At 39.6% G+C, this 19,527-nt stretch overlaps 1 protein-coding gene, 1 long non-coding RNA gene and 1 pseudogene across 2 annotated transcripts in view; 2 read left to right on the forward strand and 1 right to left on the reverse strand.

The window, feature by feature from the left end:
* EMCN (endomucin) overlaps positions 1–19,527 on the forward strand; it is a 239,097-nt gene that overhangs the window by 164,665 nt on the left and 54,905 nt on the right. The gene's annotated exons all lie outside the window — the stretch shown is intronic.
* The window catches only part of LOC111764985 (uncharacterized), a 219,129-nt gene that overhangs the window by 68,239 nt on the left and 131,363 nt on the right, over positions 1–19,527 (reverse strand). The gene's annotated exons all lie outside the window — the stretch shown is intronic.
* On the forward strand, positions 1,574–17,824 carry LOC101422872 (nucleolin-like; annotated as a pseudogene).

The raw sequence follows: 19,527 nt of genomic DNA on the forward strand, positions 1-19,527 counted from the left end.
AGATGGCTGCCGACGTCTGTGAGGGTTCAGGCTTCCTGGGTTCTTCCCTTGCTTCTCTCTGGGCTTAGGGTTCCTCTCTTCCTGGGGCTTGCTTCTTTTTCCTCTGTGAGTTTACTTCCTGGGGCTCCAGCTTAAGGCTTCAGCATCAAAATCCAACATCAAAAACCCTCAACTTTCTCCTTTGCCATGCCTTTTATCTATGAGTCCCCACCCACCAAAGAGTGGGTACTCAACGCCCTAATAACGTGGCCCAATCAAAGCCCTAATTATAATTTAATCACACCCAGGTACAGACCAGATTACAAATATAATCCAATGTCTATTTTTGGAATTCATAATCATATCAGAGGACATGGCCTTATTCCATACCTAGTGGATGTTATTCTTGTTGGTTTTCCAGAGGCTCAAAGAGCATCTGTTAGCTCTTTATTCCATTATTAAGCATTTTGAGTTATGAGGTTCTGGGAGCAAAATAACCCGCACTGGAACACAGACCTGCTATTGTGCCCAATCTTCACAAAAGTCCCAATCAAAACTTGTAGATTCCAGTAAATAGATGAGAGTATCATACCCAAATATATGTATTACTGAAAAATCCTAACAGTTCCCATAAGCTCCTTTTACTAAGGGGTAGATGGTACAAGGTGTATCAACTTATTTGTTCCCTTCAGAAAGAACATCACTTTATGACCACTGTACTCCTGGAGGTAGTGGTATTTGAGACCCTGAAATTTTAGGTTTTTTTTTTTTCTTACCCCTAGCATACATATATTTTATTAAGATGAGTAGAGAGTTTGCTATTTTCTGCTAACAGACCCAACTAACATACTTTCCTCATAATGTAATGGATGAAAAAGATAGTCTGTGAAATAAGATGATCAAGATCCATCCAGTGGATATTATGACATAGAATGGGAGAACTGCCATAGTCTTGGGGCCAGAAAATAATGGTATATGTAACCCTCACCTTGCAAATGCAAACTGCTTCTGATTTTCCTTACAGATTGAAATGTAATGGAACCACAGCTGCAAATGTAATCATCACATGATTAAGTTTTCTATAATCTATTGTTATTCTCCATGATATATTTGCAGCATCCAATCAGGCATGTTAAATAATATATGGTAAGCATAACCACTACTTCATTTCTCAAATTTTCAATAATGACACTAATCTCTCAATAATCCCAGGAATATGACATTGATATTGGCTCCTCATCTTGTTGGGTGGGGAGGGGGATTGAACGTAGTTCCAGAAATTTCCACTTGACCTTTTCTAACTTAACATTCTACACTTCGTAGGTTAGGGAAACAATGTGGGAATTTTGCCTCTAATTAAGTATATTAATTTCTCTAAACATTCTGGATAAAGAATTAATTATAGTTTTATCCCCATTCCTCCTAGAGCTACTATTAGATTGAAGGCAAGATTCTATCATCTAGTATTTATAAGCTCCTCCTCATTGGAACACAGAGTTATTTTGGGTCTCTAGAGATTAACTTCTGTTCATAGACAATGTCTAGTAATCCCCAGAAAGTCTAGGCATTTACCTTTCCTCAGTGCATAGTCACTATGGTAAAAGCTTCAAATCTTCGGGTAAGTCTTAGAGATAGATTTACAGGATTGCAAATCTGATAGATATAGATCCACATTACATTCTCTTTCCTCAAGGGGACCTGGACTCCCCTCCAATCAAGAGATTCCTGGTACGTGAGCCAACTTAGATCTAGAAACTGGATCTAAATTGAATAAATGGCATGAAGTACTTCAAAGACTTGGGTTAACTTTCTGCACAGTGAACCTAAATTTTTCTACCTATATACGTCAAGCACTTTTTAAATTTTTTATTGTTTTGATTAAGGATTGGGCCTTTGGATCATCCCAGAGGCTATGATTAGGAAATGGCATTCTGCTTATAATGTATTAACTCCAATATTCCCATCTTCCTTAACCTTCAGCCTCTTTACTCTGTAATATGTCAGCAAAGTTCCACATATAAGTTCAGAATTCAATTAGCCAACCTAGGAGAGTATTAGTGCCACTTTCAAGTCTCGGAGATGATTTAATATATATTAAATCTATATTGCCAGATGAGTGGACTCATGTCAGTGATTTTGGCCTATCAATACTTGTATTTCCTTCCCTTCTCTAAAATCTTTAGAATTCACTCCTACTCATTCTGCACACATACCTGAAATACATATTGATCAAGTCTTTTGTCTTTTTCTATAGGCTCTTTCCTTATGGAGGCATTTCTTGGACTTCTCTAACTGGACTATGTTGGGACATAACTCATTTTAGTTCTGGAATGAATGAGAATCAGTGAGGGTGGTTCCTGAGGAAATAAGGCAGCTGCCTCAGGTTCAATCAGAGGAATGCTTTTATTCAGAGAATGAGCATTTTGGAGGAACAGGACAGGAAAGGACTGCCTCACCAGGCAAGAGAATTTGAAAAGTCAAAGTTTTCAGTCCTGTCAGTGTCTGCTAAAACTTCCCCAACCCCCACCTCAGGATGCAACTCCTTCCCTACTAGTTTTCTTAGATAAGAAATTTGGCAGACTTGCACATTTAATTGGCACTGCAATTCTACATCTCTTACAACCAAATCCTGTGCTTGTACCTCAGTCAAACATGTCCTGCAACCACAGGGGAAAAAGAATTCCTTCAAGTCTGTGATAGAGCACCTCTGGTATTCTATATGTTATATGTTTATATCTCTTAATTTATTTTTTTCCTGCATAAATTCTTGAAAGAAAGAAGAATCCAGGTTACTCAAGAATCTTTATTCTCTCTTTTTTTTGCCATAGTGACCTCCAAATTCTATACCCTCCACCAGCATATCATCCTTTATAATAACCAATGTTCATTTGGGTAATAGTAATGCTTCTCAAAGCCAAAGATTATCCTTCCCCCACTTCCTCCTGGAAGATGATTATCTTTGCAGGTTTATTTCCAGTGGCCACTTTCATTACCAATAAGTACTAATTATTGTATTACTTAGGGTCCCAAGAAAAAGATGGAACAGTCAAATTAGGATAATTCAAGGAAGGCTTAATTGCAAAGGATAACATGAGATATAGAGAGAAGCACATGTGATAGTGCATTAGTCTAAGGTTATTTGTTACCATCCATGGGTTCCAAGATGGCATTTATCAGAATATCAGTTATCAACTATCAAACTATCAGAGTCTAGAAGTAGAGAAACTAGTAAAGAGTCTACTTTGAGAGGGTCTGGTGAAAGAACATCCCAGGCAAAGGGCACAATAAGCACAGAGGCCCTGAGACTTGAGAAAGCATGGCATTTTGGAGGAAGAGCAAGAGGGCCAGTGCCTAAAGCACAGTGAATGAGAGAAAGACTAAAGAAATGAGGACAAAGTGTGAGGAAAATTGTAGATATTTTTGGATTTATATGTTATTTTAAGGGCTTTGGTTTTTGTGGTCCACATAATGGGAAGAGCCCAGAAGGTTGGAGGCATGAAGAAATCTGGTTTGCATTTTAAAAGGATCACAAAGAAATTGCTATGGCAACAACATACATGGAAACCAGTTGGAAGATTATTATAATAATTCAAATGAAAGAGACGGTGATGTGGACCAGCTTGGTAATTGTAGTGGTTGCACAAAATGGCCAAATACTATAAGTATGTTGAGAAGTAAATCTAATAGGATTTGCTAAGAGGCTGAATATGTGTTGTAAGATGGGATGAAAGAAAGACTAATCCCCGGATTTTGGACTAAGTAATTTAAGAATGAAGTTACCACTCACAGAGTTGGAGAAGACTGTGAAAAGATCAAGTTTGGAGGATGTTGAGGGGTGAATTTTGTCACCAAAAAGGATATGTATGTTGAAGTCCTAATACCCTGTTTCTTAAAAGGTGAGTACTTGGCCATAGGATGATTGCAGATAGAATTAGTTAAGAGGAGGCCACACAGGATTAGGGTGGACTCTAATTCAGTATGACTGGTTTCCTTATACGAAGAGTGAATGTGTACACATAGATGGACACAGGAAAGAAGACAGCCATGTGACAATGGAGGCAGAGTTGAGGTGCTGTAACTGCAAGCTGAAGAACACTAAGGATTACTGGCAAATCACCAGAAGCTAGGAACAGGGAAGGAAGGATTCTTCCCTACAAGTTTCAGAGGGAGCATGCTCAACAGCTTGATTTCAGTCTTCTAGACTCTAAAACTGTGAGACAATTGATTTCTTTTGTTTAAGGCACCTGGTTTGTGGTACCTGTCACAACAACCCCAGAAAACTAAGACAGTTGGCAAAATCAGGAATTCTATTTTGGTCACATTAGGCTTGAGGTACTTAATTTAGACATACAAGTAGAGGTGTAAAGTAGGTAGTTGGAGATAGAAGTCTGGAGTTCAGGGGAGAGGTCTGGGCAAAAGAGATAAATATGGAAGTGCCAGCACATAAATGGGATTTAAAGCCATGACAGTAGATGAGATCACCTTGGAAGTGAATATCAATAGAGAAGAGCACCATAAATTTGAAAAATGAACCAGTCTCTGAGCAAATTTCATCCTAAAGTGATTATTCTCAGGAGTGTTAAAATTGTGTAAGGTCCAGAGACTATTCTTCTTTGCAATGAAAATACGTAAAATCTTTATTTAATGTTACTAAGAAACATGGCCAAATTAATGAATAACATGGGGTTGAGAGAAAACACAGTCTTTTTAGATTTCTACCTCCTTTATTTCCTCAGATATCACACATTTAAAATAGGCCAGAAACTCTTTAATAAAGGCCTTGCCATGGCCTCCCACAAAGATGAATGAGGCAAAGCCAGTGCTTAGCTTCAGGCCCTTTGGAAGAAACACTTTAGCTGAGTCCAATTCAGCATAATTTTTCAAGATTTTCCTCAGCAAGCCTTTTGAGGCCATAAAGAGGAAAATTAACATGCATTCACCAGAAACCATAGATATACTAGGAATATGTCTCTTGTTAAAGTCCCCTCCTAAAGCAGCTAGTACCCAAGAATTTGTGTCCAATACCCAACATCAGTACCATTGATGGTATCCCCCTGAGGGGATCTGAACTGTAAACCTTTAAATCAATTCCACATTCTAATACGTATATTGGAAAATTGCTCTTGGTCAAATTGCTTCAACATTTTATGATTGCCTATACTCAAAATGGACCATGCCATTCCTGGTGTTTGCCCCAGGTTGGAAGATAACAAAGTGGATATTAAATAGTTGTCTAATGTCATGGAGCAAGTGAGAAATTGGCTGTCCTAATTCAGGCTCTGGATTTACTGCCTTGTTTATTTCACTTCAACAAAGAATAGCTTTAGCACCCCACACAGTCACCACCAAATGTCAGTTTTATTCACACTAATAAAACTGGGAGTATTTTTGAAGCCAGTTTTACTTTGAACCCTTGTTCCCAGTGGTCCTTCAGTTTTCAAATTTTGAAGTATTACTTTCTCAATTTTGAAAGATAATGGTGAAGGAGGGCAGAAATATAAACCTTGACTGAACCTAAAAAAATTTAAAGTACATCAAACAATATATAGCTATGAGATAGTTTACTAAAAGGGTTGTCAGGACATACCATATATTATTTTGTGGCCATTTAGAAATGATCTAGAAATAACCAAGTGTAGTTTGCTGACCTAGTTGGTGGCAGTTCACAAAGTGCAGAAGAGTTGGAACTAAGCAACTGAAGAACTCCTGGAGTTGTGATCTTACCTGTGTTCCTTACTTACAGCATAACTTTAAGCAAAACTCAGTTTCCTCATTTGTAGAGTAGGATGATAACACCTGTTTTGTCTACCTACAAGTGACTGCAAAGATCAGACAAGGTATTGCATGTTAGAGTAAAAGCAGTAAAAAGTAATAATAAAAATAATCATAAATCATGTTGAACAATACTTTGTGCTAAGTCCTGCCCTAAATCCTCACAGAAGCATCACAGTAAATGCAAGCATTGTTTTTTATTTACTAAGCTATTTCATATCTAATATATTAGAATTCTGGGAATGCATGTCTCTTGATGCTATTTCTTACTTGGATATTAACCCTGGATCATGACTGCCTTCGCCTACCATCTTGTCCCTGCCAAGGGATGAACCAATTCTAAAGAGGCCAGGCAATTTGTTGGAAGTGTCAAATCAACAAGCTAGCTGTGAGAATAACTGGGGAAGCTCCAGAATTCCACACAGGAATTTAGAATTAAAGACAACTATCTGGCTAAGGTAAAAGCACGTAGTACAGTATGCTGGCTAAAAAATTAATTTAGAAGCTCTAAGGTTTACTTAGCAATCACACTTGCATTCCTGTCTAGTTAATAATTCACATATAATATATATAATGTATACACAATATATACAATTAATATATAAATATGTATAATCCAAATTTTAAAAAGAGCTAAATTTTCTTTAAATGTTTTTATTCATGCTTTATGAAAGATGAGAAAAATGGCAAAAGTCCATGTCAAAGTATGTATTCCAGAGGATAAAACTGATAGCGATTTTGGGGGATTATAATGCATTTCTACCTATAGAAATGATTAGCATGATTACTGGGTTGGAATTTGTTGGCAGGTGGTGAGCAGATATATAAGCCTTCAGATTTCCCTTTCCTCTCTTTTCTTTCTCCTTTCTAATCTCTCTCTTCTCCTTTCTTTCATCTCCATTTCTCTCTTTATCTTTTTCTTTTCCCCTGTTCCCCTCTAACTCTAGACTGGCACCTTCCCGTATTAGAACACTTGTGCTTGAGAAGTTTATAATCCAATTTAGGAGACAATATAGGTATGTAGAAAGAAACTGGTAAATCAAGGGAAAAAGTCATAAGGACCAAAGTGGGGTCTTAAAAATTAAAAGGAATAAAGGTGAAGGAATTAATATGGGCTTAGGGTGGTCAGAGAAGTTTCACAAAGGTATAGAACTTGAAGTCAAATTTGAATGGGTATGATTTAATTCAAAAGAAAAGTCAGTGGAGAGCATTCCAGACAAGAAATAGTGTGAAAGAGGGTATAAATGTGGGAACATGTATGGCATTTGCAGAAAATGTTTTGCTTTGTAGTTTATATGTCTGTAACTACAAGATATGCTGGATACTCAACAGTTGGCCCATGAAGGGGCAGCATCATGCAATTATAAATGAATCCAGATCTTGTAGACAAACCACAGGGGTGTCCCTCACAGTTACCCCCACTTTTCCCAAAGGGCCTGGCATTTCAGCCATGATGTCTATGAAGGAATGGTGAAGCTGGGTCTTCTCTAGGCTGACACCATTCTTCGTAGTCCAATGTGGGGGATCAGGACATGGTTATGAGATTCATTGGGCCTTTGGTAGCCACTGGTCACTGAGTTAAAGTCATAGATCCAGGAATAAGTTTTCCAGGCTAATAAACATGAAACTTTCAGTCATCCAGGGGACATTTATTTAGGCATAAATAAATATAGAATATGCTACTTTATATAGAGTATTGGGCATACAATGATAAATGTTTTGGTTATTATCTTTAGGAAATTCATAAGCTAGCAATGATTAGGATGGGTGGAGCAAATGTAAAATCTTATTAGAAATGCACCTATCAAAAAGAAATTGCAATCCAGTGTACTATGAAAAAGGAAAGGAAAGAATTTACCTAAACTGGCCTGTGAACTGGGGAAGATCTGGGAAGTGTTCCTGAAGGAATTGACCCTTGACTTGGGTCTTCAAAGATGTTGAAGTTTTATTAGACAAGACACTTCAGGAAGAAGCATAATATGAGCAAAGTTCTAGAGATAAGAAAAAATCATTGAGAATGAATTTTGAGACAGGAAATTTAAGAAGATCATCAGGGCAATTCAGAGAGTTTTTTTGTGATATTGTTTTGCTAAGTTGCCAAGGCAAAAATACAAAAAATTTGTTGGCTTTTTTAGCACAGTTGGGTGGTGGCAACATTATCCCTAATCTCTGGCACACAGGCCCAAACCCTTCAGACGAGTGGCTTGGTGACCTAACTGTCCCTAATCTCCTGGGAATGTGTCCTACCCTCTTTGTAGCCAAACTCTTCCTGAACAACAGGGTGGAAGGTCCACCTTTTCAAGCCTGGGGATATACTCCCCACCTCTGCGACGGTTTGCTCGGTCGGTAGAGGAGGGGTCTGGCTGCGGACGAGGGGTCGGTCCAGCTCTGGACGAGGTCCCGCTTGGGACGAGGGGTCGGTCCCACTTGGGACGAGGGGTCGGTCCCGCTTGGGACGAGGGGTCAGTCTCACAGGGGTTGCGCGGTTCGGCTGACGGGGTCGCCCGGCGAAGCCGGCAACGAAGGGGTCACCCGGAGAAGCAGGCGACGAAGGGGTCGCCCGGAGAAGCAGGCGACGAACTGGGGACAAGGGAGGCCAGGCCCTTGTCGGGGGCTCTCAGGACTGGAGGGCGCACGGCAGAAGAACTACCGCGGAGACAAGGTAAACATGCAAGTCCACTTTATTGAGGGAGAGGCAACAGTTTTATAGGGGCTGGGGAAGGCTGATTGGTCGAAGCCACGCCCTGTTCTGATTGGTTGCAGGGCGAAAGGTCAGTGGGCGGTACTGGACGGGGGAGGGGTGGTGATTAGGGATTGGCTGTTGCTGTTGCTGGGGGAAGTGGCAGGGTTTAGTGATTGGTGGCTGCTGTTGCTGGGGTAGAGGGCAGACTTGAGTTTCCCGCCCACGCCTGGCTGTTGCTGCTGTGGGGGGAGGGAAAAGGGCAGACTGGATTTTTCCACCCACGCCTGGCTGTTGCTGCTGTCGGGGGAGGGGAAAAGGGCAGACTGGAATTTTCCGCCCTGTGCCTGCGCAGGGAGAAAGAAGAAGAAGGGTGCCGCCCCACAGGCATCGTGTGGCGCCATCCGGGAGGAGGGGCGGCCGCAGAAGCATGGCTGCCGAGAAGGGGAGACCCGAGGGCACTCTGCGCCCATGCCGAGCTTCCTTCAGGGGTGGCGGTGGGCCCGACCAACCACCCTATTATGGGGGCAGCGGAATTAGGCCTACTGCGGCCACTCCCCCGCCAGGCCAGCAAACCACACTTCAGCCCGAGGGGTGACCGCACACCTCTGTACAGATATGTGACCCTCCTTTGGCCCAGAAGATATCTTAAGTCTAGACCTCAGCTTTCATGGATTTCTGCCCTTGAAGTGGTTTCTTCTTTGATTTTCTCTTTTCTTAATCTTTCAGTTGAGACTGGCAGAGGTTTTGTTCTTACAGATTTCAGAAAAACCTTGTTGGTTTTGCATGATGCTCATAGGAGTCCAAGCCATCAGATAGCAAGACTTCCTAGATAACTGCATTTCCAACCCTGACTTGCAAGGTAATGGCTATCTAGTTCCAAGTTCATTTAAGTCTTCATGTGGGGCACTCTTCTCTGATGACTTGTTTTCCAGAAGGTCATAATTTCCCAAGCCATCAATTTCTGCTTTCTTTGTGCCCAGGAGTTCAGTTCATAGCTTATCTCTTTCCTCTCACATTTTACTATAAGCTGTAAGAAGAAGCCAGGCTGCATTTTAAACATTTAGTCTGGAAATCTTCTTAGCTAAATATACAAGCTCATCACTTTCAAATTCTGCCTTCCATCTAACATCAGTAGTCAATTCTGCCAAGTTCTCTGTCACCTAAAGCAAAGATCTCCTTTCTTCCAGTCATCACTTCTGTGTAAGTTCCCATCAGAATTACATTAGGGTCCATATTCCTACCACCAATCTCTTCAAAGAAATCCAGGCTTCCTTCAAGCAGCTCACAATTCCTCTGAAATCTACCCCTTACCCATTTATAAAGCCATTCCAACACTTTTGGTACTTGCAAGCAGTAGCACCTCACTCTCTTATTAATAAGTTCTGGTTTGGTTTGCTAAGGCTGATGATGCAAAAATATCAGATATGCATTAGCTTTTATAATGGGGATTTATTAGGGTAAAAGTTTACAGCTCCAAAGCTGTGAAAATGTCCAAATCAAGACATCATCAGAGATGCTTTCTCCACAAAGGTCAGTTGCTAGTCAGATCTTGGGCTCCTGCCATGTGACAAGACAAGATGTAAATTGTTGTAATAAAATATCTTGTGCTTAGTATTTCTGCCTTTCTAAAAGAATGTAAGCTCTAGAGGGAATAAATCAAGTTCTACACTACCAGCATTGTATTCTAGCTTCTAGCACAATATCTGACAAATAATAGGCTCCCAATGAACATTGGTTGGATTATATCCTCATGTCCTGCAATATCAACATATACTTGTTCAAGAATGACTAAATGAACAAAATACTTTATTTAAAATTTATCTTTCAAATTATATTATGCATCTTACCGATTTAACTAAATATAATAAGCCAACTCACAAAAGTTACCAGGGGATAGGGTGGAGACAGGGAATAGAAAGTTAAGACTTAAAATGTGAGGGTTCCTACTTGGAATATTGAAAATATTTAGGTATTGGATGGAGATGATGATAGGACAACATTGTGAACATAACTAACAGCACCAAAATATATACCTGAATGTGGAAAAAAAGGGAAATAACAGGTTGTATATATGGTAACAGAACAAAATTTTTTTTAAAAGATCCATGGAACTGTAATACTTAGTGAACCCTAAGTTAAACTATGGACTATAGTTATTGGTATAACTATAAAAACGTGGTTTCATCAATTGTAACAAATGTTCCACACAAATGCAAGGAGTTAATAGAGGGTAGTGTATTGGTCTGCCAAAGGGTTGCGAATACAAAGTACCAGAAATCTGTTATCTTTTATCATAAATAATCTAAAATTGTCACACTCCACCCTCTGAATCCTAAAAAGATATTACAGTATTCCAAAAAGAACCTTAAATCACCTCAGCAGCAATGCTAAGTACAAAATCACATCATAATCAGTTATGGAAATACAGTTTACCCTGGAGCAAAGTCCCCTCTGGCTGTAGACCTATGAAACTTACAAAACAAGTTACCTGCTTCCAAAATTCAAATGAGGCATAGACATAGGATAAGCAGTAACATTACCAAAGGAGAATTTGGGAGGAAAACATGTATCATATGTCCCCAACAGTTCCAAAAACCTGCAGGGCACACTTCATTAGATTTCAAATTCTGAGAGTCACTCTTGAGATGATAGTTTCTTCTTCTTGGGGCCTAATGGGAACCCACTCTTTCTGCAGGCTTTCCCAATGATCTTTTTCTTGGTTCCACCCTTATCAAGGCATTTGGGTGATGACCAAGCTCCAGACCTCACCTTCCAAGAACAACAGGGTGATGGCCCCAAATTCCATTGAAATGGGGTACAGTCTTGTGTTGCACCATTGAGGTGACAGCAACATTCTCCCTAACCTCTAGCATACAGACCCAACCTCCTCAGAACAGTGAGATGGGGACCTGCCTTCCTTACTCTATGGGGAGTAGGCCCACCCCTTTCAGAGATGTGGGATGGTGACCTCACTATCCCACCCCATGAGGAACAGGCTCACCCCCTTCAGAGAAGTGAGGTAGCAACCTAACTATCCCCAAACACAGGGGAATGTGCTCCACCTTCTCTGTAGACTGGGGTAGCCAAACTCTCCCTGAACAGCAGGCTGGAATATATACTCTCTTCATGTGCCAGGACAAACATACACCCTCTCTACACATGTGTGGGCCCCTCTCTTGGCCCAAGGAGATATTTTAATTTCAAACCTCAGCTTCTATGATTTTCCTCTTAAAGCCATTTTTCCTTCCATCTCTCCCCTTCATGTCCTTTTTAGTCCAGGCTGACAGTGGTTTTGTTCATACAGATCTCACAAAAAGCTTGTTGGTTTAGATGCAGGAAGCAGAGGTGCAAGCCATCAGACAGTAAGACTTTCCACAAGTCTTTCCTAGATAACTGCATTTTCAATCTTGACTTACAAGGTCCAAGTTTGGTTAATTCTTCAAATGGGGCACTATCATCTGGGGGTTTGATTTCCAGAAGTTTGTAATTTGCAGAATCAGTTTCTGGTTTCATTATGCCCAACAATTCAGTTCTCAGCTTATCTCTTCTCTCTCACATTTTGCTATAAGCTGCAAGGAGAAGCTAGGCCACATTCTCCAAGTTTACTTTGGAAAACTCTTCAGCTAAATGTTCAGGCTTGCCATTATCAAATTCTGCCTTCCATATAACATCAGGAATTAATCTTGCTAAATTCTCTGCAACTTTACAACATGAATTGCCTTTCCTCCAGTTTCCAATATAAGTTTCATCATTTCCTTCTAAGGCCTTATCAGAAATAACCTTAGGCTCCATATTCCTACCAACAGTCTCTTCAAAGCAGTCTAGGCCTTTTCCATCAAGCATCTCACAATTCCTCCAAAAAATATCCCTTAGTCATTTATAAAACTGTTCCAGAATTTTTGGTAATTGCATCAGACTGTGCCCAACTCTCCTGGTGCCAAATTATTATTAGGCTGCCAAAGGAGTACTGAAGCAAAGTACCAGAAATCTGTTGGTTTTTATACAGGGTTTTTATTTGGGGTAAATGTTTACAGTTATAAGACCCTAAAGAGTCCAACTCAAGGTTGCTTTCTTATCAAAGTCAGTTGCCATGATGGTTGCTGATCTCTGCAAGGGTTCAGCCTTCCCCCCTTGGTTCCCTCTCTCTGAACTGCAAGCTGGCATAAGGTTTGTCTCTCTGGGCTTAGTCTCTCTCCTGGCTTAGGGCTTGTTTCTTTCTGGATCTTCTATATCAGTCTTGACTCTATCTCCAAGGTCAGCTATAACCTGTCTGACAAATGGCACATCTTTCCCTGGGGCCTCAGAATTTTAAAAAATGACAGAACTCTCTCTTTCTGCATGTCTTCTTGAGCAAGTGTTCATTTATAGCAGCCCACTAAGTGGTATCTTACTGATGTAGCCTAATCAGAAGCCCTAAATTGATTTTATCAAATAAACTTAATCAGAGGTCCCTAATTGAATGTAGCACAATCAAAGGTTCTCTATTTGGGATTCATAATTAATCTCAAACCATGACAAATGTAGATAAGAATCCTGTATTTTATGCAAGATTGTTCTGTAAACCCACAACTTCTTTAATAATTTTTAAAAATTATATTATGTATTAGATCCTATTCTGAGCTCTGAAAATAACTGGAACATAGCAGGCACTGGTGCAAATTTACTCATTTGTCTTCTGCATTCAAGCTCAAAAAAGACAGAATTATCTTTAGCTTGTGGCACCTAACAGAGCTCCTGGAATGTGGTACCTTCCCTCTACCTCTCCTATCAACTATCCAAACTTTGTGGATTTCTGAAATTTTCAGACACTGTGAAGTATGGTAGAAATAACACAAGAATAAGAATCATGAGCCGTGTTTAAATTTCAACCTTTCACCATGAATCTAGATTTTTATGTAGATGTCCTAGATCTCATGTTTCCTCATCAGCTCAGAACACAATCTCTAAATTTTACTTCTCTCTGTAACTTCGTGAATTACCCCTAGTACATTAATCAGAATTTGTTTAGGTGCAAGGAACAGAAACTCAACCCTTACTATTTTAAACAATAATAATTGGGGTAGCTCACATATTTAAAATTGTAGAAACCCCAGCGTCCAAGCTCATTACTGCCAAGATTACTATTTCCTTCTCTCTGCCTTGAGGGGGATGAGGCAGAAAAGCAGAAAGAAGAGGGGTGTGTGTGGCTATGTGCATGTGAATTTTTCACATGGCATAGAGACTGTCTTTGTGTTTCAGGAAAAATACAACCTGCACAAGAAATTTGTCTCCCCAATTGTGGTACATTGATTTATGATCCTAATTTAGATATGTCTTTATCTTAATCCACATTCCTGTGATGTGAACCCATTTACATAGGATATTTTGAGGATGTTCTTTTTAATTAAGGTGTGGCTCAATTGTGTGAGGTTGGGTCTTAATTGGTATTGCTGGAGGCTTTATGAAGAACTAGGAAACCACAGAAGCTGGAAAAAAGAGGGTGTAACCATGTGACTTGACTTACAAGTGCAAGTCAAGGAACCCCAAGGATTGCTAGCAAGTCAGTACCAGAAACCACCAACTTTGAGAGGATGCAAGTTTTCTAGCCTTCAAAACCATGGCATAATAAATTCCTATTGTTTCAGCCAAACCAGTTTGTGGTATTTGTGATAACAGACTGGGAAAACTAAGATACCAGTTGTATTAGTCAACCAAAGAGATGCTTTGCCATTTATAAAGGGTATTTATTTGGGGTAGAAGCTTACAATTACCAGGCCATAAAGAGTAAATTATTTCCCTCACTGAAGTCTGTTGCCATGTGTTGGAACAAGATGGCTACCAGCCTCTTGTTCAGACTTCCTCTTCCTCTTAAGGCTCTGTGGTTCCAGCCTCTTCCATTCTCAGCTGTAGGTTAGAGAGCTCATCTCTCTCTCCAGGGCTCATTTTTCTCTGGCTCAGATGCTCTGCTCACTCCACAAGGTCAACTGTAAACTATCAGTTGAATGGCTCATCTCTCTTCCTGGGGTCTCTGCCATGTCTATGGAGCCATCTCTATTCCTCTGTGTTCTTCTCCTGTGTATTTACTTCCCAGGGCTCCAGCATCAACACTCCAAATCTCTCCTCTGTCCTGTCATTTTCTCTGTGAGTCAACATCTTACTGGCATGGCCCAATCAAAGCCCTAATCATAATTTAATCAAGTAATAGTGAAACCTCTGAAGTTAATACAGTCTAATACACCCAGAAGAACAGACCAGTTTACAAGCATAATCCAATATCTATTTTTGGAATTCATAAATAATATCAAACTGCTACACCAGTTTTGTCATTTTAACCAAAACATACATGTGCTAATCCTGACAAAAGTTTTTATTGGTCTTTTTTGGGTCATGAGTTTACCCATAGGAAGCATCAATGTAATGTAGGGTGTAAGGTACCAGGATTGCCAAAACTTGGGTCACATTTCCATTGCTATAGCAGGAAAGGAGTTGAAAATGGTAGGGGCATTTGGAGACCAGATACGCAAGTGGAAAATATGTCCAGAAGCACATGAAATTATGATTTCTCTAAGGAAAGGATGGTTGGCAGATAAAAATAAAATATATCAGCTGGGATTGTGATAAGATAGCAGAGGAGGAAGTTCCAGGACTCAGTCCTTGCACCTAAACTACTATTAAATAGGCAAGAAATAGTCAGAAATAACTATTTCTAAACTCCAGAAGCCAGAATAACACTGTACGGCATCCAAGGAAGTGCAAGAGGCAGAGGCTGGTAAATTATGGTAAAGAACAGTAAATTGCTGCTTCCGCCAATGGCAGCTATCTACACCCATTCTCATGGCAGGCCACCATGGGGTCCAGTGCCTAACTAGCTTGCTGGTGACAGAAAAGGATATAAAATCCTCTTCCCCAAGATCAGGGGTGGGCATAGCTGATCACTGATCATGGCTTTTGATTAGCAACTTTGGATCACTGGGGGCCCAGCTCTGAGGGTGGTCATTCTTTCAACCTGCCCCAGAAAAAGGCAGTGAGAACCATGGTTTCAACCTCCCTGGACAGGGGTAGCCACAATAGAGACTTAAAGAAACTGTACTTCCTCAGGCTGTCAAGGACAGTTATTTAAAGAGCTGCATTTGTTGGGCAGGCCAGGAAATCTCAGCTTTGGGGACCCAATGGAGAAGTTCTTGGTGCCTTTCCTGATTCTCTTCCCAGGACACTTTGGAGCTAGTCTGTGCCACCTTCATGGGTCCCTTACCTTGTTTTAGAGAAAGAACTAAATGATATAAAGAAAACAATGAGCAAACAATATGAGAGTCTTAGTAAAGTGATAGAAAAATTTTAAAGCCCAAAGAAAATAGCCCCTTCTCCAAAGGAGGTAGAAGAAGATCATGATGATGAAGAAATGTCAGATGATGAAGAAGACATCAGTGGAGAAGAGGTTGTCATCCCTCAGATAAAAGGCAAGCAGGCCACCACAGCTCCAGGAAAGAAGATAGTGGTTTCCCCAGCAAAAAAGGCTGCCATTGCCACACCTGCCAAGAAAGCCAGCTCTCGCCCCTAGCAAAAAACAGCTGCAGCTGTACTGGCCAAGAAGATGGCTACACTAGCCAAAGTAGTAGCAACATCTGGTAAGAAGGGAGCCATGCCTGGTAAGGCAGCAGTAGTGGTAACCTCTGGTAAGAAGGGAGCTATGGCCCCAGCCAAGAAGACAGCGAAAGGCAAGAATGCCAAGAAGGTTAACAGTGATGAGGAAGAGGATGAAGACAGCTAGGAAGAGGATGAGAATGAATTTGAGTCATTGATGAAAGCCACAGTTATTTCTTCTGTCTCAGAGGATAAGGACAATGATGAAGGAAATGATGATGAAGATGATGATGATGATGATGATGATGATTAAGATGACTCTGAAAAAGCTATGGAGACTACACCAATTAAAGGGAAAAAAGCTATTGCAAAAGTTCCTGTGAAGTCCAAGACCATGGTTGAGGATGAAGAGGAAGATGAAGATGAATATGAAAAGGAGGACAGTGAAGAAAATGATGATGAGGACAATGATGACAAGGAAGAGGAGGAGGAAGAAGAAGAGGAGGAAGAGCTTGTCAAAGAAGCACTTGGAAAACAAAAGAAGGAAATGTCCAAACAGAAAGCAGCTCCTGAAGCCAAGGAACAGAAAGTAGCAGAAACATTAGAAAATACAGCTTTCAGTCTCTTTGTTGGAAACCTGAACTTCAGCAAATCTGCTCCTGAATTAAAAATGGGCATCAGTGACCTTTTTGCTAAAAATGATCTTGCCATTGTGGACATCAGAATTGGTGTGTCTAGGAAATTTGGTTATGTGGATTTTGAATCCATTGAAGGCCTAGAAAAAGCCTTGGGGCTCACAGGTTCAAAAGTCTTTGGCATTAAAATTAAATTAGACAAACCAAAGAGAAACGACAATAAAAAGATCGAGATGCTGGAACACTTTTGGCCAAAAATCTGCCTTACAAAGTCAATTGGGATGAATTAAAAGAAATGTTTGAAGACATTGTAGAGATCAGACTAGTCAGCAAGAATGGGAAGAGTAAAGGGGTTGCTTATATTGAATTTAAGACAGAAATTGATGCAGAGAAAAACTTGGAAGAAAAGTAGGAAACAGGGATCAATGGGTGATCCATTTCTCTGTACTATACAGGAGAGAAAGAGCAAAACCAAAGCCAAGACTGTAGAGGTAGAAAGAATAGTACTTGGAGTGGAGAATCAAAAGCTATGGTTTTAAACAACCTCTCCTACAATGAAACAAAAGAAACTCTTCAGGAAGTATTTGAGAATGTGACTTCTATCAAGGTACCACAGAACCAAAATAGCAAAACTAAAAAGTATGCATTTATAGAATGCTTCATTTGAAGATACTAAAGAAGCTTTAAATTCCTGTAATAAAAGAAAAATTGAGGACAGAATAAGTAAGCTGGAGTTGCAAGGACCCAGGGGATCACCTAATGTGAGAAGCTAGCCATCCAAAACTCTGTCAAAGGTCTGTCAGAGGACATCACTGAAGAGAAATTGAAAAAGCCATTTGATGGCTCCTTTCATTCCAGGATAGTCACTGACCAGGAAACAGAGTCTTCCAAAGGATTTGGTTTTGTAGACTTCAACAGTAAGGAAGACACAAAAGCCACCAAAGAGACCATGGAAAATGGTGAAATTGATGGAAACAAAGTTGCCTTGAAATGGGCCAAGTTTAAGGATGAAAGTGACTTTGGTGATCATGGTCAAGACAGAGGAAGATTTGGAGGCTGAGGTGGTGGCAGAGAAGGCCGAGGTGGATTTGGTGGTGACAGAGGCTGAGGAGAATTTGGAGAGTGAGGAGGCTTCTGAGGAGGCAGTGGAGGAGGAGACCACAAGTCACAAGGAAAGAAGATGAAGTTTGAATAGTCTCTGTTGTCTTTGCCTGTCTGTACCTCTTCCATTTGAAGGAAAGGACTCTGGAGTTTTTACTCTGTTACCTAATCAAGGACACAGCCTTTTGAGGACATTTGAAGACAGTACACCATCTTATGGTCTACTTGGAAATCTGTATATAGATAACATTTCAAGGGAGATCCCCTGTTGGTTTTGACTGTATATTCATATAAACTTTTAAAAGAGAAGAGTGATAGAGTGAACCATTATCTGTAAGTTTTGACTTTATATTGAGTTTCATCCTATGTACAAAACCATTTTTCCTATAAATAGCTTTTTGCATTGAGAGGTGTAAAGAAAAGCAGAATGTTTTATCATGATTTTTGCTTCAGTGACTTTGTGACAAATTAAAATTCCTAAACACTTTTGCCAAAAAACAAAAAAGAGGGAGAGATTAAGGCACTTTCAGATCAACAAAACAGAGAGTTCATCACCACTATACCTTCCCTACAAATGATGAAGGGAGTTCTCAGCCTGAAAGAAAGGACCATACAGGGGTTCAAAATGGCATAAAGAATTCAAGACCTGTGCTAAAGGTACTAATTTGGGTAATTATCATTACCATTACTATTGTATCATATTTGTTAGTATTTACTTCACTCCTTATGTCTTAGAGGTGCTAAAATGGGATGAAGAGAAAGTAATGACAAATTGATATTTTTGGACATACAGTGTACAAAGATATAAATGGTAACAAGTACCAAAAAAAGGGAGGGAGAAGAAGGGTTTAGGAAAATTATATATGCATGCTATTGAAGTTAATTTGGTATCAAACCAAATATGATTTTTATATATTGAGGATGTTAAAGTTTAACCCCTTATGGTAATGATAAGGAAAACAGATGAAAAATATATCAAGATAGAAATATTGAGATATATTGAGAAAGCACTCAATATGATACTACACGAAAAATCAAATAAATATAAAAGTAAGCAATAGCAGAAGTGAGGGACAAAATCAGGGATTAATAGAAGATTCACAAAGTCTAAAGAGCAAAATAGCAAAAGAAAGTCCTGTGTTATCAGCAGTAAATTTGAATGTAAATGGATTAAATTCTCTGTCAAAAGGAAGAGATTGGCAGAATGGGTAAAAAAGCATAACCCAACTATATACTCTCTGCAACAGACTCATAACATCCAAATATACAAATAGGTTGAAAGTGAAAGAATGGAAAAATATATACAATGCAAGCAGGAAACAAAAGAGAGCAGGTGTAGCTATGCTCATATCAGATAAAATAGACTAAGTCAAAACAATTATGAGTTGCAAAGATGGTCATTATATACTGGTAAAGGGGGAAATTCAACAAGATGTAACAATTATAAATATATATGCACCTAACAGCGAGCTCCAAAATATATTAAACAAATACTGACAGATTTGAAGGGAGAAATTGATGGTTCTACATTAAAATCAGGATACTTTAATATACCTTTCTCAATAATGGATAGAACATCTAGTCAGAAGATCACTAAGGAAATACAAGACTTAAATGATATTCTAAACCAAGTAGACCTAACAACCATCCATAGAGCACTTCACCCAACAAATACAGAATACACATTCTTCTCAAGTGCACATGGATCATTCTCAAGGATAGATGATATAATAGGTCACAAAACAATTCTCAATAAATTCAAAATTATTGAAATCACACAACACATATACTCAAACC

The sequence above is a fragment of the Dasypus novemcinctus genome, chromosome 1, assembly GCF_030445035.2.
Source record: "Dasypus novemcinctus isolate mDasNov1 chromosome 1, mDasNov1.1.hap2, whole genome shotgun sequence".
NCBI lineage: Eukaryota > Metazoa > Chordata > Mammalia > Cingulata > Dasypodidae > Dasypus > Dasypus novemcinctus.